We start from the raw sequence: 24,063 nt of genomic DNA, 5'->3' as shown, positions 1-24,063 counted from the left end.
GATAAAATACATACTGGACTCCAAATACTTAATGTGAAAAAAAGGTGTGATATTCCTCATCAATAATTATTTGCATTTATGATATGTTAAAATATTATTTTAAATATTTGATTTAATTAAATATATTATTAAAGTTAATTTCATCTTATTCAATGTGCTTTATGAAGCTACTAAGAAAATTTTAAACTATGTATGTGACATGTGTGGCTTACTAACTATATTTTGATTGAGCAATGCTGGTTTAGTGTTGGAAAAATTCTATACAGGCTAAATTTCAGTGCATTGAGCAAGATAGGACAGGGATGAACCCAGATTTAATAAAAAGGAACAACTTTATGTGGCCAGCATTTTACCAACAAAGCTCTCTACTACTTTGTGTCTTCTGACAATGGCTAGCTAGCAACCTGAGGGCAGGGATAGCATGTCATGTAAAAATCATCATGGTGCCTTGCTCATAGAAGATTTTTAAGAAATATATGCTGGATAAAGGTACTTTTAAAGAAATGAGCAGCAAAGACAATCTAATATGGAAGATAAAAGCATTTACATCTGGTATTACTTAGTCTTTGTCTCTAAAATTTAAAATTTATAAGCTCTTAAAAATATATTAGCTAATGCTACTTAATGTTCTGTGTGTTAAAATTTTTTCTGATTACATCCATATAGCAAGCCTCTAAGAGATGCACTATTTCCTCAATTTTACAGATAAAGAAACAGGGTTTAGAGACACTGAATGACTTCTCTAAGGTCACACGACTAGTAAGCAATAGAACTGGTATTCAAAGCCAGTCTGGCCAAGTTCTTAGCCATATGCAATACGGCCTCTCAAGTCTAAGGTTCTAGAGAATGCTGATAATAAGTGAGCTGAAAGCAATAATAAATCATCATTGTGTACATGCAACTCAAAAAATGAACAAAGAAAAGCAAGGCAGTTTTCATCTCCTTTACTCCTGGTTTCTTATTCATTTGCCAGGAATGGAAAACACCACCTCCCCAGGAGATAATAGCCATCAACCTATTTAGAAGAGGGAAAGGAAAGATTAAGTCTGTAATTTCCAGCCTCTTCTAGAACAGACTGAAAGTAGATTCCATGTTAAGAACTACGTGAAAAGAATATTGGCCTAGATAAATGAAAATGTTGCTCAATTCACACAAATAATGAGGAACTGAGCATTTTAGATAATGAATCTATTTTACTATATATATATTAAGTACTTTAAAGTAATGAACAACATTAATAAAGTTACATATATCTTCAGTAACATTGTAAACACAGTTCATGAAACTCCTATCTAGCTTTTCTCAAAGGACTCTGTGGCCATTTAGCAGACATGCGCATTGAGGGGAGGAAAATACTGGGCACTGGTTCTGAGCCAAAACTGATCTGGGCACACAAAACTTCAGTGTAACAGTTTCTGAAGATCAAATTGTAAGGGAGTTTTTGACCCAGTCTACTCCGCATTAAGCCTAGGGACACCTCAAACCCATGTTGTGGTTACTTCCACAGTTCTCAAATGCAGAGTTAGAGATAATCCTACAAAAAAATTCCAATGAACCAGGACATAAGGGTTATTTTGGTAGGTTCAGCCAACTGGAAGCCTTTGAGCTTCTTTTCTTTGTGATCAAAGTCATAATCCAAGTAATATAACATACCAGAAGGAATGGCACAGGTTAACAATAGCATAAAAGACTTGAGACGTTCATACATGGTAATTCCTATTATGAGCAGAGAACAAATGGATCTTGAAAAAAACAGCAGATTATTGTATGTTTAATCAGCTGGTGAACGGACTTCTACCTGCCATTCCAGACATAGTCTGCTTACAAAAACAAGTTGATTCAGCCCCTGTACCCATTATGCAACCACTGACTGTGCAAATGCTGGATTCTACAGAGCAGAATCACCAGAAGCAGTCTGCTTTACCTAGTAAAGATGCTCTAATACCGTCTTCAGTGTCTTGCCTTAGGATTACATCTACTCTTTGGCCATGTTCCAGCACTTAGTCTGCAGGAACTCTGACCATCTTGCAAAGCTACAGGATATCACAACAGTTAAGGAGATTGCTGACATCACACTGAGAGTTTCTGAAGACCCAGCAGTTATCCTAGATGCCTCACAAAACACGTGGGCCAGAGAGCAACAGATACAAAACACAGGGGCAGTAGCAGGTTATTCACAGAATGGTGATAGGGTTTAGTGTCCAGCAGTGATCATAGCTAGTTCCATTAGTAAAGTTCTCACCAGACACTTCCTGTAGCATGACTTTGAGCTATGCTTCTCTGCTTGCCCCACATTCCTCTACTTCCGCCATAACTCCAAGCTTTGTTCTCCGGGCTTCCATTCAGTTCTGCAAGCTGTCTGATAGTCTTTGATAGATTCTTCTTCTGTTTACATTAGCTAGAAGCACCTTCTTGTTTGAAAGCAAGAACAATATACTAAATGATTTTAAGTTTTAGAATTTATAGGGCTATGAGTTAAAGGAAAGCCCAAAGATCACTGTACATTATGGTGCCTCAGTACACACCGTATTCTGTCAGCATGCAAAGGAAGGCGCAGAGGATAGAGAGGAGCCAAGTGAATAAATGAGTGGCCCAAAATGTGGACTAACTACTTGAAGACAGATAAGAGTTTGAGGGTGTTCCCCTCAAACATTCCTTCCAACAGTTCTGGTAGGCTCTCAGGGCCACTGACTGCCTACATGCTACAAGAAGCTATAGCTTAAAGTAACATTCTACAACTAATCCAGGAAAATTCTCCCCAAACCTCTTTCCAAGGCATAGGTCCTGATGGAGAGAAGGGGCAGAAAGAAAATGAGGGGCTCTTTTCCCTTTGCTTTCCTCTCCTTGGAAACTACTTAGCATTTCTGTTAGTCACGCAGTATGACTGACCCCTATGTCTTTTCTGAGATCAACACTACATAGATATCTCCAAAATTGCCAAGGGCCACAGGGGTGCCTAGGAAGATTACTGATACTTACGTAAACACAACAATTAATCCTAGGGAGTTTTATGCACCTGTTAATTAATTTTCACCATTATAGTTATGTCTGAACGTAAGGTGTTGATGACAACTTTTTCTTACCCCTTTAAAACATTTTCTGCCTATCCTGCAGCCTAGAAGTGGGTGGAAAAACAAAACAAAATGAAACATGTTTTAAATAAAACATACGAATCATTCCCTTATGTAAAATGTTGTTCCTCCATTTCTTTCCCAGGATGTCTTGCCTTGATCTTCAAGAACTCACTGCGAACCTAATCAAGTATTTGAGGGTGCTGCAGAAGTAGGTGTGAAATGCAGCTTTAGGGGAAATAGTGATTGCAAATCTTTCTCATGTAGCAAATAGAATTCTTTAATCCATAGTCAGGAAAAGGAAGATGATATAAAATCATACTTTTTGGTTTCTGTTGCTTTCTGGGCATCTCAATATTTACACAGGAATGTATTCATTTTCTTCAGGATCTTTAAGTCTGGCTGGCCAAATTTGTTTTTTCTACAAGGAAATTAAGTATGTGCTAAAGATAATTTTCATAAAAGTATTTTAAGAAAAATACTCTTGTTCAAGGGAACTGTGGTGAATTTCAGGTTTTTCTCACTCGTTTTAATCCCTTTATTTTTCTGCTGACACAAAACCTAGACATTGTCAATTCCCAGTCAGGGTACATGCCTGGGGTGCAGGCCATGACCCCCAGCAACCACACATTGATGTTTCTCTCTCTCTCTTTCTCCCTCCCTTCCTTCTTTAAAAAAATAAGTAAATAAAAATTTAAAAAAAACCCTAGACATTGAAAAAATGAAGATGTCTATATGGATTCCTATGAACGAAGTACCTATAACCTTTAACTCAAAAGCTATTACAGCAGAAGCATTTACTTATACATTAAAGATAGATGACCTGGGACCAACAGCTATTTTCCACGTGCTCTAAAAAAACAAATTTGGATAAGTCATTTATAGATATGGTCCCATTGAGGCTTTCTTCCCTACATCCTGGCATGGGTAAATAACTAATATCCACAGAAGAGATTATGGAGCATGGGAAAAGTCTAAAATAATCAGTTTCTTCTCATCTCTCCCCTCTCCCTCCCTAACCTGTCCATCTACCTACAGAAAGCTTTCAACCTCCCTTTCCGCCTCTTTCCCTATAACCCTCTCAATCCTTCCACACGAAGGTAGTTAAACCAGGAGCTTACAGCCACTGAAAGACTAGTACAACCAAAAGCTAATTCCTGCAGTACAGCTTTCACTTCTGTCAAACTAGGCAACATTTAATAATTCAATGTATCCTGCTTGGCTCTTTTGATGCTTCCTTTAAAAATAAATCTATTTGTCAGTTAAGACTAACTTCTAAGAGATTGGATCACAACATGTATCTGATTTCCCTCAGTATTTTTTTTTGAAACATATGTTCAGTCATTTGTTATCACACATTTTGGAATATTATTATAAAACAGTGTTTTTAACTTAATCATGGTCATACTTTCTGCATTTTACCTACAAGGATAAAGATACATACCTCTTGTGACTACAGATATATATCTATAAAACAACACAGAATTTTTTATAGATCTTTGACATTCTGTGGCCTGTATTTTATCTGCAGAAAATGTATATTCATAGCAAGCCTATTTTTATCCCAGGCATACCTTTGTTTGGACTAGGAGGGCATAGCAATAGGCTCGCTATGATGAGGTCTCAGAAGCTTACAGGGTAAGTCCTTGATTTTGCCTGAGAAAATCACACTCTCTGGCTTCTCTGCAATCACCTTACAGGGGGCAATAATTGCTCTTTTTAGGTAATCATTCCAATCATAGGCTGATTCTGGCTTAATAGCATCCTTTAGATTGTTACTACCTCCAATGAGGTAAGGACCCACTGAAATCTCTGGTGTCTGAAGGACTAGAACATTTATCCTAAAGAAAGAAATAAAATGTTCAGACCTTGGTATCAAGCATAGGGGCTGTCAACTCAAATCCTTGGAAGATCAATTTTTTTAAATGGCAAGTGAAAGAGCTCCATATTTCCCCCAAGACATTGCCAAAAAGAAAGTCAAAGAACCTAAAAGGTACTGAGAGAGGATAGATTGACAGGGCATGCTGAATCTTTTCTTTCCACATAATTCTCCAGCAGGAGGTTCTTAGCCTTTTTAATATTCCTAACAGCATGCCTGCAATATCACATACAGCATCCCTGCTATGAGGTTCAGTGAGGAAAAGAAGAGAAATTTGAGAGAAATACATGGATTTTACCCAACATGAATAAGACCATAATGCAAATAAGAATATAACACTTCTGGGACTGTCAGTTTTGTACATGTGAATTCGTCCTACATACTGTGTGTTCTCTTAATAATGAGATAGTGTGAAATGTTCAAAAGGAAAACAATGCTTGAAATAGATCTTTAACAGGCTGTGAAATGGCTGAACACTTGATTACTCAACATAATGAAACACCAAAACTGAAATTAAAATCTGCCCCCCAAATCCATTGTTATGGTCATTAATAAAAACAATATTTTATATGTCAAAAACGCGTGTTCTAATGAAACACGGCAACAGACCCTTTCGTAGTGATTAGCTTATTGTGGGAACCAAACTCATATTTGCATATTGTGGTAAAAATAATTTTACAGATTATCTAATCCAAACCTGATGGGGTTTTAGGAAAATGATGAAAGGTACCCACAGACTTTTCTATTAGATGCTCTAATGGTCTTAATATAAAGTCAATAGGATATGGAACACATTTCACTTTAATCAAATCCAATATATCAAGTACAACACTTTTAAAACCAGTGAATTATATATAGAAAGACTAAGTTTTTAAAAAGGAATCCATATCACATATAAGAGTTCACTCTAAATATGCAATTCTTCCCTTAAAAACTAAAGCTATTTAAATGTGTTTCAGAAGATAGCATAGGAAGAACTCTTGAGACTGCCAGCAGCATCCTGGTTGCCAAGTAACACCTTTTCACACTTAGGTAGCAGCTAGGAATAAGCGGCCAGAGGGGAAATAAAGGCAGGGCTCTCACCATTGCAATCTAATGAAGAACTTCATACAGGAGGCTAAAAGCAAAGGCACCCATTGACCCAGTTGTCCTGAGCCTGGTTCAGTGAGGCTGCCAGGCATTCCAAATGACAACATAGTGCAGAAGGCGAGGAGCCCTTGGAAATCTGTGTGTATCACCTGCACTAGCTGGGGAAAGGAAAGCCTTGAGGCCGAGTATTTATCCAAGGCCTGGAAGGGAGAAGGGGAGGGCAACTACAGTGTCCAAAGAAAAACCCATAAAACAACTTTGGTTAATTGCCTGCCTCCTGTCATGTATGCAAAATGAACAAATAGAGTTTGGAGCAAGATAAGGATTTGGGCTAACAGACCTCCATCCACACGCCTATGTTTGGGTAGTCACATCTCCCAGTGGAAAGCTGGCACCCCATCAATCAATATGTAACTCCCTCACCCCCATCCCACTAACTATATAAATCCTCAGAACAAAGGACTTGTTCTCTTGGTGCTTGGGCTCTTGACTCTTTCACCCTCTGAGGGCTTGGGGTCCCTGGCCAGCCAGCCTCTGGCTGGGGGCCTCTGACCACCAGGCCCCTGGCAACACTATTTTGGCCACCCAGATGCTGGTCACCGGGCCCTTGGCCACCCTCGCTTTTGCTCTCCTATTAGCACTTAGCACTAATAAACTTGGCTTGCACACTAATAAGCTTGCTGACCTGTAGTTCTTTACTGCATTAGCTAGAAGAACCAGGGTTTCTCCGGTAACTAATGCATTCTTTAAAAACCCACCACTAATATGAGCCCCCAAATATAATGTAACAGAATCATTAAATCAACTGTTCATTTAGAGTCCTAATAGACCAGGAGACTGTAAACCCAAAGCTTAAGTAAGATACATAAGAAATCAAATTTTTTAAACAAGTAAATTATAAAAAAGACTATTTACATTAAAACTTGACTCCATATCCCATAAAAGGATTCACTCAGAATATGGAATTTTACAGATTAAAAACATACAGTTGTTTAGAACATGTCCATTCAACATTGTGAGCATCTCCTCTAGTAAAGTGGGCCTCCAAACGTTGGAAAATAGAAACATTAAAACAACTGTCTTTTTACAGGTTTCCAGACCAGGAGACTAGAAACGAAAAACTCATCTCAGAGATGTCTGTTAACATTTATCCAGAGAAATCTTTATGAATTATTTCTCCTACCAAAGATGCTCTTTCTCCCTCTGATTATTTTGCAATCAAATCAGGAATTGCAAATGAGATATGAAGTGAATAAAACAAACTGTCAAGTATCATTATCTGAATATAGGTTATATGATTATGTTACCTTGTTTAATTGATTCAAATGTGCATTAGTAATATGTACAGTGTCAGTGCACAGATATGTTGCCCATCCATGTGATTGTATTGGTTCAGCAGCCTCTCTGTTCAGGGCACTTTGTGAGCAGCCTAGTGACCAATAAAGTGACAGGTACAATCCCTGGCTACAATAAAAGAGCCAGAGTGGATGCTGTTGCTCCCACCTCCACTGCTTTCCACCTGTTTAAATTCTATACCCCCCTAAAGAACCCATGCAAATGCCAAAGTCCATGTAATTCCCATGGCTGAACCTTGTCCTAGTGTATGCTGGCCTAGTGTGTTGTCTTCCTTCTCCTGGGCACGCACAGGAAGAATTCAAGACAGGACATGAGCAGGATTTTAACCCCACACTAGACCGAAATTCTTTAGAAAAGGATTGCTTCACCGTCACCTTTAAAACTGTCACGTTGCTTTCTACAGAGCACCTCTTTGTTCGAGTAAGTTTAATCAGAGAATCAACATAATTCATAACAGCAGCTTCCGGTTTGTGCTGCTTTGCGAATAGTCTCCTTGAACTATAAGAACCACTATTCTTTCTTAAGAATAACAAAGATAAAATATCTAAACATTCCTTTTAAGGACTAAAGCAATGTTAATTTTTTCCTTTATTTTCATAATCCCTGAAGTATATTTTAAAGTGGTTCACAATGCTTTGTTCCTTTCTCTAGACTTTACTTACTGAAATAGTCCTAAAGCTTTCAGTAAGATGGTACTAAATAATATTTGACACGTAAGAGTTAATTATATTCCAAATAATAAATAGGGGCAAAATTTTGCTTGAAACTAATACACATTCTGATAGGGAAGCCCATTTCAACTCATAGCATATTATTCTTAAAAAAAAAACAGTGATGCAGGAACAGCTGGTACACTGTACACAAGTTAACTATAACACTACAGTATATCTACCCTAACAAACAGACCAGAACCATAGATCATTAGCATGCCTATTTGTGGCATTCATCTACTTATATGATACTTTTTAAAAGTTTATTAGAAGCAAGTATTTCTTTCTCTATACCTCATCAGTTCCACAACAAACCCTTATTTCTAGAATACAATAATAAATTGTCCCTGTCTTGCCTATATTATTCAAAATATTAAGTTGAGCCCCTAAAAGGAGGCTTTTGTTATATTAACAAGCAATGTTTTTTCACACAGCAAAGAAAATAATGCCTGGTAAAATTAAAACAAATTGTTATATTAAATTCTAAGTTTTCATAAAATGAATTGCTATGTTAAGTCAAAATATCAAAACTATGACTGCATTTATTCATTTCAAAGAAAGCTCTTTAAAACACTTTACCAAAAAGCATTTTGACCCTGACTGATGTGGCTCAATGGGTTGGGCATCATCCCACAAACCTAAAGGTCATCAGCTGGATTCCTAGTCAGGGCACATGCCTGGGTTGTGGGCCAGGCCCCAGGTTGGTGGCATGCAAGGGGCAACCAACTGATGTTTCTCTCACTCACTGGTATTTCTCTCCCTTTCTTTTTCCCTCCCTTTCCCCTCTCTAAAAATTAAAAAAAAAATTCTTTTTTTTTTAATTTTAATCATTGTTCAAGTACAGTTTTCTCCCTTTTAAAAAATCTTTTATTAAAAGAGCAATTTGCATGAAAGTAACAGCCACAAAATGAAACATTTTCTCAGTGATTTCAAAGTCAAATATCAGCATATGATATAAACTTGCCCTGCATTATAATCATTATGACAGCAAAGCAATTCACAGTGTCTATTACATTGAAAGTTTTATTGCTAAGATGAGAATTTCTGGAATAGTAATGACCAAAGAAATGAATGATGAACTCCCCCACTTTGTTATAAACCTCTAAAGGCAAATTCTTACTGTTGTAGGCTTGGTAGTTATGGTGGACTTATTAGATAATAAAATTTAAGAGCCCATTTAAAAAATAAGAGCTCATTAATTTGATAAGTAAGTTTCCTCTTCTGTCAGGACCTATGGATTAAGTTATAGTGGACATGGCTTCCTAACATTGCTAGTGTGTTCATGTCATATTTGGTACCACTCTCCTTTTAAAGCATTATGGAGAATACAATGCTGATGACACTTTCCTCATGCCAAATTTCTCTGGCATTAAACTCACATAAAAGATGATCTATAGATAGCTGAGGCAGTTTATATGACATTATCAACTCATCTTTCTTGTTGATTCCCCTCTGCTGTAATAATTTAACCCAATTCAGTTACAAATTTTGTCAGTTCTATCCCTAAAATACATATATCCCAACCTATCCACTCTTGTCCATCTCGGGGCTATTACCTTAGTCCAAGCCATCATCCATCCCTCACATGGACTCAAGATGGTTTCCTAACTGGCATTCTGGCTTCCTCTTCTGCCCCCTACAGTCCATTTTTCACACAGCAACTAGAAGGATCTTGTAAGACCCATATAACAGATCATGCCATGCCTCTGCTTAAAACCATCCAGATAAAATGTAATGCTGCCTGGAAGCCCTGCATGGACCAGGCCCTGCCTCCCTCCATAGCCCCTTCACTGCCACTCTGTCCTCACTGACATCACTCTGGCTTCCTCTTTAGTCCTGGAATTCACCAAGCCCGCTCCCAACTCCAGATCTGGCTGCAATACTCAGTGTCTGGCCCTTCTGCGTACTCAGGCGTCAGGTCAACTGCCATGTCCGAGAAGACATCACTGGTTGCAAAGCCGAAGTGTAACCATCATGACCAAGCAATTCGCGAGCACTCATCCTGTTTATTCTCTCCAAAGCACTTACCACTCACGAAAATAATTTTTCCCATTGATATTAATTTGTGTGTGTCTCCCACCATAAACATGATCTGTCTCATGTCAGGCACCTCATTTGTCTTACCACCAAATCATGGTTAGGACATGGCCGAAGCTCGATAAATATCTGTTAACCAAATAGAGAGCCCAGAAATATAGGAGCACATACTGAAGTTTTATGCTACAAAGTTACACGTAGCCTTTGATGACAGCAGCATCCTAGATAGGAATACTTTCACAAATGTGGCTCTAGGAACAACTGTGTATCTGGTCACCTGAAGCAAATAATTTCCTGGCAGGTAAGGAGCTTAACAATTATCATCTATGAATGTCAATAAGGCCAATAAAGCAGTACATTGTTTATTTTGAATTTAGCTCTTTATATAAGTATAACCCCCCCCAAATAGGAAATTACAAACAAACCAAAAAGGGTAGCTAAAGGGAGGTTTCCCAAAATAAGCAAGAGAGAGAGACAGAGAAAGGTTAGATGTGGGGAGGTACATTTTAGAACTCCAGACCTCATTTTTATTGTGGGGAAAATTAATAGAAATCAAAAATAGACTTCTCACATGTCATGTCAAGTCCAGTGGAACATTACCAGGTCATTAACCACACACACACACACACACACACACACACACAGAGCACCCTCCTGTCAGGGAAGTAAAACCTTAGTCCCTACTCCTGAAGTGTGGGCCGCACTTCATGACTTATTTCCAAAAAGGAGAGTAGGGAAAGGGAGGAAAAAGGAACTTTTTACTGCAAAACCTGGCAAACACTCTGTTGTACAGGTGACCAAGGTCAGCGTCACCTGTGATAAGCCACATTGACAGCATGTATCTTGATGTGGTGATGAGAAGGGCACGTCAGCTCTGTGGTCATGTTCCCCAAACCCCAGTCTAACTACAAGACAAACTCAAATCAAGGGACATTCTGGGAAATACCTAACCAACATTCCTCAAAACTGTCAAGGTCCCCCAAAACAAGGAAAACCTGAGGAACTCTCACAGACTGGAGAAGGCTGTCGGAGACAGATGACTAAATGTAATATGATCTGGGAACAGAAAAACAGACACAAGGCAAGAGCCAGTGAAATCCAAATTAAGTGTGGAGTTCAGGAAACAGTAATGTAGCAGTGCTGGTTAGTTTTGACAAGTGTACCACAGTACGGTAAGATGTTTGCAATAGGGAACTGGGAGTGGAGTACAGGGAACTCTGAACTATCATTGCAACTTTTCAGTAAAAGTATTCTGAAATAAAAAGTTATTTTAAAAGAAGGCAACTCTAAGCAAAATATAACCAAAGACACTGAAATTGAGAATGGGCTGACAGTGATCAGAGAGGAGAGGGGAGGGAATTATAGGGGGAAAAGGGCGAAGGGTTTGCTGGAACAATTATAGAGGACACATGGACAATAACAAGGGAGGGTGGAAACAGGGGAGGGAGGTGGGGAGGCTGGGATGATGGGGAGGAGTGTGGGGGAAAGGCAGAAAACTGTACTTGAACAACAATAAAAAATGTTTAAAAAATTAAGGCAACTCTGTATGGAATGATCTCAAAGATGTATTATTTATTGATATACCTGGGGTAAAGCAAAATATGTATAGCATGCAATAGTTTCTATATTAAAGACTATAAGTGTGTGTGTAAAACTTAGAGATGCATAAAATCTCCCTTTAAAGATAAAACTACTATTTTTATACAAAAAACATTACCTCTCGGGAGGGCGACTGGATGGCTGACGTAAAAAGAAGCAAAGATTTATTTTTTTCCTATGTCGACACTTTTATAGTTTTAAAATTTTATATAATGTTCACATGTTACCTATTTTTAAAAGTCAAATATGTCCTTGATGTCATCCCACAATCATGAGCTGACAAAGACCTCAATTATTACTGTTTGTATGTTAATGTGGTTCTTTGAAACAGAAACAAAGCTTAATGTCCTTCACAACAAATTTGTAGAACTTAGTGGTAATAACATGCTGGAACAATAATAATAGCACTAATACAGGGCTTGTTATGTGTCAGGCATGACTAAGTCTTATGTATATATCAATTCACAACTATCTATGAAATCAATGCTATTATTTGTATAAAAGGTTTTCAATAGTACTGACATTATTCACTCATGTGTTGGGCAGTTCCCATTGGCCTCTCACAGGCTGTTTAGATGAAATTTCTCCATTTAAACTATGATTTTACTTCTTATGTCTCTTCAATAATACAATGAAAGTGTGGCAAAGGGCTCAGCCATTCAGTGTCTTCTGTATAGATTTACCATTCTATTCTGTGGATAGTTAGGCTGCATAGACAACATACATGTTTGAAACTCATCTGTCTCTGTTATATATGCTTAATATAGTTGGAGCTATATACACCAATGGGAATATCCCCAGGGAGTCTAATCCCAGAGAGTTTACCATCTGGAAAGATTATATCATAATCTTATAATATAATACTTTACTTTTTGCTTTTAAAATCAATACTTTTATGAATTGGGGTTTTTAAATTGGGATATATGGACATACCCCTCCATTGATCTGTGGATACATCCTGGAAGGGGGAAGTACATCTTTATTTTCACTAACATCTAGCATATCCTCACATTATAAGTAGAGGCATGACACAAGCCACAGAGCATTTGCAGCACCTATGACTTTGACACCAGTAGAAATAACAGTTATTTTCCTACCACACTGCAGTTCGACACTTATCTCATGATATTGCTTAAATTCATCAGGACTTCAAACATACACACAGCTGATATTAAATCCCCTGTTAGACTTTATTACTTAATGCTTTAAGTATACCTATTATTTATCTATTACTCTATCACAATGTTAATCTTTTGATAACTTTTAATATAAATAACTTCTTTGATATTTTCCTTGACATACTTAAAATTTTCTTCTGAGAAGAAATTCAGAGGCTTCATCAGTCGGCCAAATGTTCTGAAATGGGTTAACGTGACAGTTTAGCATGTAACAAGAATGCATCTGCCCCACTTGTCTCCAGACCAATGAAGGATTCTACTGGGCAAATGTTTTGTGCATTGAAGAAATATAAGTCAGCATTCCTAACTAATATTTTATGGTGTGACTTAAAATAGTTTACTTTCCATTTTGCTACAAAGAACTCAAAAGGGGTGTGGAAACTGAGTCATTGACACAGTGACACCTCATAAGCAAAACCCCAGCAATGAGAGTCCAGGACTCACTCCCCACTTGCTTTGGGAGAGCAGGGTTGCCCGCCCCAAATGCTCCCAGTAGCTCTGTCTTAAACGTGAGCACGGCCCATGCAATACAACTCAAAACAGTGACTTTCAAAGATAAAAAGCAAAATGTTTTTCCCATAGTAGGCCAAATTATGAGGGGAAAATGCAAATAGTAATGTTTGCATGCAAATGTTATATCATATCCCTGAAGTTCAAAAACATTTCTACCAGTTTTAATGTTGTGTTTTATTTCTTCAAATAATTTAGAGGGAGAGAAATTTTCAGGAAAAGAAAATACTAAATGTTCTTTTAAAACACAGAAATTCAGGATGGCAATAATGAAATGTTGATTTTCATCAGAAATTTCATCGAATGTGTTACTAAAATCCATATCCAGTCTCTATAGAATAACATGAATCACCATAGCATAGTAAAATCATCAGAATGCAAATGGGTTTAATTACACATGAGTTCTTCCCAGTGAAATCATGTTCAGTGTTCACCACTTCTTCTTAGTCACCACTTATTGCCTTTAGTTAGGCAATAACTAACTAGGCTATTAGTTCGATAACCGAGACTGAAATTTTGCCAGATATCAACATCAGATTCACTGATACACAGTTTCTACCATCCCCTGTTTTCTCCCGTGGGGCACAGGCAGAAGATCTGTACCATTTTATTCCCCTACCCTCTTCTCTACCTGTGAGAGGGCTGTCAACAGGTCTGAGGCACAGCCCACAGCCTCACTCAATAAACAATGGATAAACAAAAGTGCATAATTGAAAATATTGACACTGGTTATAAGCCCTTGCCCAAGCATTGGTTTAAAATCCAATTGATTAGTATTTGAAAGACAAAAATCTGATGGTCAAGGGACATTTACATAAAAGATGGCTCCAAAGAATTCAGTCATAATAAATTCTGATTACAAAGGTTCAAGTGATTTTTCTATTCAGAGATGACTTTCTGGAACAAGAAAGGGGAAGATACTGCAGATTCGAAGACACTGATTTATGTCAGAGACATGTGCAATAAAGACCAGAAGTAGAAGAAAGCAAAGCTACATGTATTTTTTTCATATAAAAGTGTGGCAAAAGCAGTATTTGACTCCATCAAGTTTTTATAAGAACTATTTTATCTGCATCAAGGCCTAACTTCAACACCTACTGCCTGTGAGGTGGGACTTACCTATTTTATTTTATGTTTTTATTTTCTAGCAAGATCAAACAAAAGTGCTTTCAACAAATCCATGTTTTTCTAGACAAGGCATTTCTACAACTAAAAGCTGTCCAAATGATGTAAATACACAATATAAAACACAGAAACTGATAGAAAAAAAAATACACAGTCAAAAGAAAATATTGTCTCTCATTTGCTTGCTGACTTGTGACAAAGCTTGTGAACTCCTCTCCTGGTTGCATAGCAACCAATCTAAGCAGCAGTTCTAGCCTGTAAGAAATTTCCATGCCAGAGTTGTGGAAATAGAAGCTCAACTACTCAGTACATTTTTCAAGGTTACCAATTGTTGTGAAAGGAGAAAAGAAGATGGAATAATTGCCTTGAGGTTTCTAGAACCAACAACCTGGAGGTCCTCTAATGCATTGAGCCCCCCTACAATAATCCCTCACTACCCATACTCTAAGTAGGCAACTCCCAAATGGGAGAGAAAAGCTATACACCTATAGAAGTATACCTCATTCACATAGAATCAGCACACGCCATACAACTAAATCACTAAATTTAAGAGTTAGATGGTGGGCAGTGCCTTTGCTCCTCAAGTACCACCATTCACAGTCCACTCTCTATGCTATTCCCAGGATTGCTATTGAACAGAACAAGATTTATTTTAGGGTTTGCTTCATGGTTTTCCAGTAAACACATTGCTATAACTTTTTTTTTTAGTATATCTCACCATCCTTGAATATGGCTGATCACAGCACTGACAAAGTCCCTAAAATGAGTGACTCATTTCCAAAGAGACTCATCTTAAAAGCCTGGTAAGCCTGGTAAACATAATCAGTAAACATACCAGCATCAGCACAACTGACAGAAAGACCAGCTTTCAGTCTGTTTCCATCTAGGTTCCAGAGAAGAAAATAAATACCACACATTACCAGGAGTGATGAGTACAGACCTGAATGCTCTTAAAAAAGGGAAAAGCAAGGACCTGCAGAGAACGATTCAGGTGCACTGGTGGACTGGCATTAGTTTCTCTATACTTAGTTACAGACTCTATCCATTGGTGTCTCATGTCCAGGCCACCAAGAAATAGGGCTTGCCTTCTCCTCACACGGAAATGACATAAATGGGGACACATGGTTTCTTAAATAGGTGAATTGGATAGTAGGGCAGTGGGAAAAGCACTGGACCAAGGTCTGAGTTCTAGTTCCACGCAGGTCAATCATGGGACTTTGTGTAAGTCATATAAGCTGAGCTTCCATTCCTTAGTCTCTCAAGATAAATTCAGAAGAACTACCCTGCCCATTTCACAAGAATGGTCCAAAAATCAAATAACGTCAAGTAAAGTATAAGAAAACATATACAAACTTCTATTTAAATGCTCTTTTGGGCCTTGCGCAGTTCTCGCTTCCTCAGCTATATTGTGGGGCTGTCACACTGGTACAGATTATTAGTAGAGAGCAACATATTTCAGCTGATTTCAGCAGTGCTTAAGAAAATAAAAAAATACAGCCCTATCACTATACTTTAAAACCAGCAGAAAATTAGTGCTAGCTGCTGATGGGCAGCAACATTGACAATTAGAAAAGGTACACAGAAAACAGACGGTAGTCATTCTTCAGTTGCCTATATTCCTGATTTTTATAAATGAGGCATTTCTTAGATTTTCAATGGTTGGATTAGGACAAAAATAAACACAATTATAATTGGGTCAGGAACATTTTCTTTTAGAATACAGATAACAATTCAATACTACCAGTCACTTAAAAAGTTTTTGATTAATCAAATTAATTGGTCTTATAAGATGATTTAGAAAAAGTACATATCGCTTTTTCTAAAATACGTATTTCTATAGAAAGCAAAGTCTTTCTTCATTTGGTGACTAAAATATTTATATTTCCATTAAAATTATGCCTTATATATAAAACTACTCATATATCTGTTGAATGAAAAGTGAAAGAACAGTTGTCAATTTTCCTTGTAAATACTGAGGAGGGTCTAATAGCTGATAAGGTAAAATCTTGCCAGGCTTTTATACTCATGAACTTTCAACTTTTGCTTGGCATATTTAGCATTGTTGGTAGATACTGTTGAGTTTATTAAGAAGGCAGGCAGGTAAAAAAAAAAAAAGTAAAGTCAGCCTTTATCAGGAAGCACAGAATTCACAAAAGTGAGAAGTGTTTTCTCCTGTGGCTTAAAGCATTGACCAGCCACATTTGTCATTTTAGCCTCCTCCACAATTGCAAAAGTATCTCCTATGTCATGATAAATATGCTGGAATCATCGATAACTAAGTCTACCAGCAAATGTGACTCTCAACTCACTGCACCCCAGATCCGGCAGGAAGAACACTTGCGCATAACAGATGTATGGAATACACCCAACAAGCTGTTGTGTATCAAGTTCAAAGTCTTAGCTCATGCAAAGGTATCAGGGAAATGAGAAAGCTTAAACCTTTATTTGAAATGGAAAAAATATAGAACTGTAAAAGAAATGCAGTCTTTATGAAGAAAGGCTTATTTAATCTGTCTTTTCCCCATAGACACGCATTCATTGAAGGCAAGAACTTCTAAAAAGCATTCCCTGCCAGGTCAAGGATGCAGAAAACTAGTATTTGCTCAGTGATGCTCTGTGCTGGGCTCTATATTGGGTGTCATTAACGACCCCATGAGGTAGGTATCTTATTTACTTCAGAGGTGGGTAACCAGTGTTCCAAGAAGAAAAGTGACTTGCCGGGGGACACTCAGTGAGGGATGGGATGAAAATTTGAGTCTGTATCAATCTGACTCTCAAGCTCATCTACTTTTCCTTATACCACACACATCCTCCATTTCTAATTTAAAAAATATCTTACTGCCCTGGCTGGCGTAGCTCAGTGAATTGAGCGTGGGCTGCAAACCAAAGCATTGCAGGTTCAATTCCCAGTCAGGGCACATGCCTGGGTTGCAGGCCACAGCCCCCAGCAACCGCACATTGATGTTTCTCTCTCTTTCTCTTTCTGCTTCCCTTCCATCTCTAAAAATTAATAAGAATAAAATCTTTAAAAAAATCTTACCAAGAAAGGCTGACTCCAATGCAGAACACTAAAATCATGCAAAAGGCTGCCTATTGAATCCTGGAAACTTTCTGTTAAAGAGCAACATATTTACATGCCAGAAGGTTTTAGCATACATTCTAATTTCCAAGTGCCTATCAGCACAGGTACAAGGATGACACCTTAATTGCTGTTTCTTTTCTCAGGAAGTTATATATGCCCCAAATTATAGGTGGATATTCAAAATGCTGGATCAAAATTGAAGTAAGCAATTGCCACCAATTTGGCTTTAGTAGTTGTGAAGCAACTCTAGTGAATGTTGAAACTTTAGTGGAAGGTAGGAGGGATAAGAAGTCAGAGAATCGAGATAAGGAGCAATGCAGTACCCCAGACTGAAGAGCAGGTGCAGGGAACAGAGAGTGAAGGGACTTAGAGCTGAAGGAAAAGCAGTCTCACACAGTTCTTACTGTCAGCAGCAACTGTGGCTGAATTCTCTGGGGGTGGCTAGCCGCAGCCAGTACTTAAAATGCCACACTGGAAAAACTCTGAACAATTTTCCTGCTCCTGCTTTCCCTGGTTCAGAATCTAATGTATCAGCAGACAGCACAGCCCTGGAAAGAGCATTATTTGGGGGATCATTTAGATCTGGGTTGAAATCTGAGCTCTCCTATTTACCAACTATTTCAAATCTCAGTTCCCCCACCTATAAAATGGGGGTAATTAAACCAACCACACAGAGTCACTGAAGAAACAAATGAGTTAATGTCATGTAGCACATAAAGGCCACTCAATAAATAAATGTTAGTTCCTTTCCTTTCTTTTACTGCACCTTTTGAGGTAATTAAGTATCAGCCAACTGGTTATAGGCTCAAAAGACAAACCATAATCAGCCACATCAGGAAGTCTTTTCCTCTTTCCTGAATCTAAGAAAGAATTCGTATGTGTCCTATTTTTCTTTATGGTCTGAGGCAGAATTGCTCTTTATTGCAATAAGCTCTTGAGTTGGGAGTCACAGACCAAGCAGTGGATGATATACATTCTACTCTCTTGTAAAGAATCAAACCCATCATCGACACTCAGGGAAAACAGTGTTTATCACACTGAAGCTGCTCCCCAGGTCCTCCCCTTGGGATGAATTAGCAGAGTGACTCCTACCAAGAGGCTCAGTAGGGACCCGGAGTAGTGGAGGTTTTTTTTAGAGCTCTAACTTATATCGTTATACATATATATATATTATACATACACATGTGTATATATATATAAACATATATAAAGTAATATCTACATACATATACTGATAATGCACATATTAGATAAACAAACATATACCATGGAAGACCAAAATAAGTTAAACATTCTCAAACCCTGTTTCCCCAATTTTGGTCCAACATTCAGAACATCACAAATGGATATGGAGGTATGTGGCACGGGGGACAGGGAAGCATCCACGCCAGGGAACTTGGACCATTTAAAAAGATCATTTCCTAGATCCACCACCAACTTCTTGTCTACTGCTTCATTACAACACTATTAAAAATTTTAAGTACTCCTAATTTTCTGAGTTTAAACATTTTCTTAAAACCTACTACATGGAAGATTGGCTTAGAATGTCACCAACTGAGGGAAAGGAGAGACAAAGAGCATTTGCATGTCAACAGTGGTGATATTTAAAATTCATTGAACACATACAATGGACCAGAACTATTGTGTTTGAGAACGATGTGTTCATCTCATTTTCACAAGAACACTCTGAGGTAAGTACTCGCCGTGAATAACAGCAAGGAATTTAAAAGGGAATACCCTTTTAAAATGAGAAAATATAGGAATAAAGTATTCCAGCAACTTGTTCACAATTCCTAACTCGTGCAGGAGTCTGGTGGGCTATCCTGCCCTTCAAAAGGGGGTCATTTGTGATCAGAAACCATACCATTACCCAAGCCAGGACCACACTTTTCCTCAAGCATATGAGAGCCATAGAGCATGAATTTACCTTAGAATGCCAGGGTACTTATTTGAGATCCAGACACTCAGTTAAGACATGTTTACATATGAAATCTTATAGGTATGATCATGGGTTTGGATGTGATATGGATAAATCCATAAAAAGGTCTGCCACGAAGGGATTCCGTGGGAATTTTTTAAGTGAAATAAGATGACCGTGTCCGGGTCACTCGGCATCTCCCCCACTACCTCAGAGACTAACAAGCACTGAGATCTTGCCACATGGTAATCACAACTGCATCCACTTTCCTATGAAGCACACCTACACTAGGTTTATTGCCCTAGTTGAGAATTTAAAGCCCCTAACATGACTCCAGACTACATTTGCAGCCATATTTGCCACCTTTTGATTTTTTAATAAAATATATAATCTAAAATAGTGCCTAAAAATTTCTCTAGTTAACAATTCCAGGAGGGGGGACTGGACTGGGAGTAAAAAGGATAAAATTGTATTTGAACAATAATTAAAAAAAAAAAAACAATTCCACCATAGTTAAGATATGTGTTTTTTAACCAAGTTTTTAAATTAAAGTTTGCAAGTTAAACAAAATAGAAAGAATTAAAAGGCAAAGAAACTCTAGAAAAATATTTGCCACCAATGGAGCTAAAAGACTAATAATCTTAATACATAAAAACCTCATGTGAATTAACAAACATTAATACCCTAATAAAATAATACCCCAAAACAAACTATTCACAAAAGAAGTTAAATGTTTACTAAGTATGGAAAGAAAAAAAAAGGTCTGTCTTATTAGTGACCAAAGAAAAGCCAGGATGGAACCCTTTTGCAAAAAGATTCTTTTTTACTGAGTATAATTTTTATGGTTGGTCTCTAAATGTATTTTACATGAAACAATTAAATAGCTTATCCATCCACCTTTGGGGAGACCGTAAACACCTGCCATCAGCTGTCTGAGAAAATACTGTGAGGTTAGACTTCATTTCTAAAATTGTAGCAACTTTGTAGTGGTTCTGGAAAACAAAGCATTAGCTAAGAACGTAGATTTTCTCATGAGCAGAAGGACAGCATTGTTTCCTGAGAGCATGAGATTTATAATTTGGGGTTATAGATCTTTTGGTATGGTGAGCCAGGATTCTAAGCTCATGGGTTCTGAGCTGATATCAGTACTTGCATGTGATAATTAGATGTTAGTTAATTAATGAGTTGATATTTATAAGATTATTTTTAATATAGGTAAACTATATACTTTTATAACTATTTTGATTAAGTGATATTATTTTTTAATCTTCTAAATCAGTCTCCTTCTCTCTCTCCCTGCCTCTCTCTCTCTCACACTCACACACACACATACTCCTAACACAAATTTTTAATGGGCCTACAATAATATTATTCTCTTGAGAAGAAAAATCAAAGCAAAAAATGTCTTCTTTGAGTATCAGCAAAAGGTGTTTTAGAACTGATATTCTAAAGAAAGTGGGAGTCTTCTTCCTACTGGCCACATACATTCAAGAAAATCCCATGTGAAGCAGCAAAGAGAAAAGAAAGTCATGTCTGAGCTGTCAGACCCATCCTGAGGCTAACTGAAATGCCCGTGTATTCTACATCTGAACCTGACACAAAACCAGTGTCTCCACGTAAAGCCCTTCAGGGCATCACGTCTGCATCGTGACAGCTCTGATTTGTTCTGAATGTAAAGTGAAAACAAACCTTTGCAAGTAACAGGAACCATCCAGGTATTTTTAGACAGTCTCATTGTAACCCATACCCTTAAATTGGGCATGAGTCAATTCTGACAGTTCTTAGAATTGTGTGTCAGGAGGATTCAGACTGCGCCTCACACAGTGCACTCCTGTTCCTGATTACTCATATTCCAGAGTTCAAAGACAAAAGAATTCTATCCGAGAGGCTCACGCTTTCCTTCATCCTTTGTATTAAATAAAACGAATGTTCTGACAGCACACCTATCTTTAAATGTCAAGTCACATTTACAAACATCTAAATCAAAGGCCTGCCTTTGGCATACAAGAGTTTAAAAGCGACTCTGTTTCTTAAATGCTGCCACTTGATTCATATTCTATAAAAACATATAATCAAAGTAGTGGGGGGAAATGAATCAGATACCAGACATAAATGGATTTCCTTCAACTTTGGTTGACACCCTTCGTACCTCACTGAACTCAGAATTTATCCAAACCACCCCTTTAATTTGTGCACTATGACATCATATCTCCTCATCTCTACCCCCAGGAGGACTTTAATATTTTAACTGGGTGAGGGAATCCAATGACAAGGACTCTGTGTTGCCTCCTGAGGCCCCAGACATAATTTTGCCAGCAGAGTGATTAGGTGATTGGAGCTGGGGGAGCAGAGGTGGATGCCAAACAGTGAGGGAACTGTTTGGAGTTCAGACCTCTGCTTCTGGTGTGTTCTTCGAAACTGTGACAAGAAAGAAAGATGGCAAACTGAGCTGAGAGTCCAGTCAGGGTTCCAATGCACCAGGGCAGTTGAGTTCATACACAAACCAGACAGAGGCCGGAAGATACACTCGCAAGATGCCAGAAGTGTAAAATAGAAGAAACCCTTCATGTTGGGGATAAAAGACATCAACTCCCTGCCTCTTTTTGCCCCAGTCAGTTCAATCACTCACCTAAATGAATGGTGGTGTTGGAGTCTCTGGAGAAATCATGCGAGCCTGGCATTCCCAACAGCTGCCTCATGTCTCATGACCATGGACACCAGTCAGTATTACAGTAACACTTAAACCACATATAAAAGAAGGAAGCAGGACCACACATTCATTCCAGAAGCTCTGGAATGGCTAAAGACTACATAAAGGAGACTAAGCCATGCACAACTACATAATCAAAGTAGAACAAGAAAAGTCCTAAATCTACACGTGAAGAGTTCTTTCATTCTCACCTAAGATTTAAAACAATAAAGTACTTCAGTCTTGAGACAACAAATATTTTTGTTCTTATTGGTGAAATCCATCTTTCATTCATTATAAAAATGGTATCAATTAGTAACAGGATTTAAAATTAACTAAAATCAACTATACAGGACTTAAAATTCTAAAACATGGTCAGAAAATGCTTTGGAGCAAGCACAGAATCCTAGAAGTACAGTGAGAATGGAAGCAGATGGAAAATACCTATTTGTTTTTTTTTCTTTCAATCCCCACCCAAGGATATGTTTACTGATTTTATAGAGAGGAAGAGAGAGACAGAAGAAACATTGATCAGTTGCCTCCTATATACACCCTGACCAGGGATCAAACCCACAACGTAGGCATGTGCCCTGACTGGAGATTGAACCCGCAACCTTTTGGTGCACAGGATGACACTCCAACCAAATGACCCACCTGGACAGGGCCCCATTTCTGTTTTGATTCTGCCATTATTATTTCAGACAACCTCTTAAGATTTCTAATTATCCAACTATATAAAACGAGAATTTTAGAGCAGACATACAAAAGTCCAACTTAGCTTTGAATTACAAAAACTTCTGCTGAAGTCTGTGTACCCACTAACTAGGTCTATGCTTTGGTTCAATGATTTAACTGGAAATTCAATTTTTTAACTTAAAAAAATAGTTATATGTTTACCCCTTAAAATTACTGAAAAAGAAAATATTCCCTAAAATGCAAACATTCTTCAAGAGGCCGAACATATTATGCATGGGTAAGATGGAATTAAGTATACAACTCGGGTGAACCTAGCTTATCACTATTAGCTTATCACTAATCACACAAATAATATTCAGCGACATCCCACATCCTGCAGAGCTTGAATCCCGCTGGTAACATGAGGAGAAATGACTATTGAACCAACATAAGACTCTCAGTAGACTACATCATCATTCTTATTAGTAGTTCATGACAAGACAATCAGTACTACTCTACCATTTCACTGAATAACAATTAAAAAAGTAACATTATTTAAGGAAAATAATTCAAGTGCACCTACATTTCAAAGAACTACAGAATTAATACATGTTAAAGAAGCAAAAGAACTAAAGTTTTCATAGATAGAAAAAAGAACTATAAGTTAATTGTTATTGGGTTTAGCCATATGGAGTAGCTGGTGTTTAACTGTTTTTGCCATACCAAATGGCAATTTCACATAATTCAACCTGAGCATTTTCTAGACTTCTTTTATGATTGTCCATCATATTCATAGATATGAATCTATATATACAAATGCAGAAGTCGCTTTAGAAAAAAACGTTAAGCCATAATAGCATGAACTACATTATTTGATATTTACTGAGATTTTCTTTTGTTGCTGAGTTAATGCTTTATGCCACAGCAAACCTATGAGGTAAGTACTATTACTAACCCATTTTCAAATGAGGCAAATGAGCATAAAACAATTCAGTACCTTATCCAAGACTAGTAGAGTTGATATCCAACTGTAGTCTGACCTAACCCTTATCTTAGCCTGCCAGTTGAAAAGAATGGCCAGCTCCCAGACAAAAAAGCAGGAAGAGTAATGGACGCTTGGAGCATATGGAAAGGTGAATGGTGGG

At 37.7% G+C, this 24,063-nt stretch overlaps 1 long non-coding RNA gene across 1 annotated transcript in view; it reads right to left on the bottom strand.

The window, feature by feature from the left end:
• Window positions 1-24,063, bottom strand: part of LOC118500833 — a 207,089-nt gene that overhangs the window by 78,105 nt on the left and 104,921 nt on the right. The window lies entirely within an intron of this gene.

This window comes from Phyllostomus discolor, chromosome 5 (genome assembly GCF_004126475.2).
Source record: "Phyllostomus discolor isolate MPI-MPIP mPhyDis1 chromosome 5, mPhyDis1.pri.v3, whole genome shotgun sequence".
NCBI lineage: Eukaryota > Metazoa > Chordata > Mammalia > Chiroptera > Phyllostomidae > Phyllostomus > Phyllostomus discolor.
The sequence above is the reverse complement of the archived record's forward strand: the minus strand, read 5'-3'. Positions and strand labels throughout refer to the sequence as shown.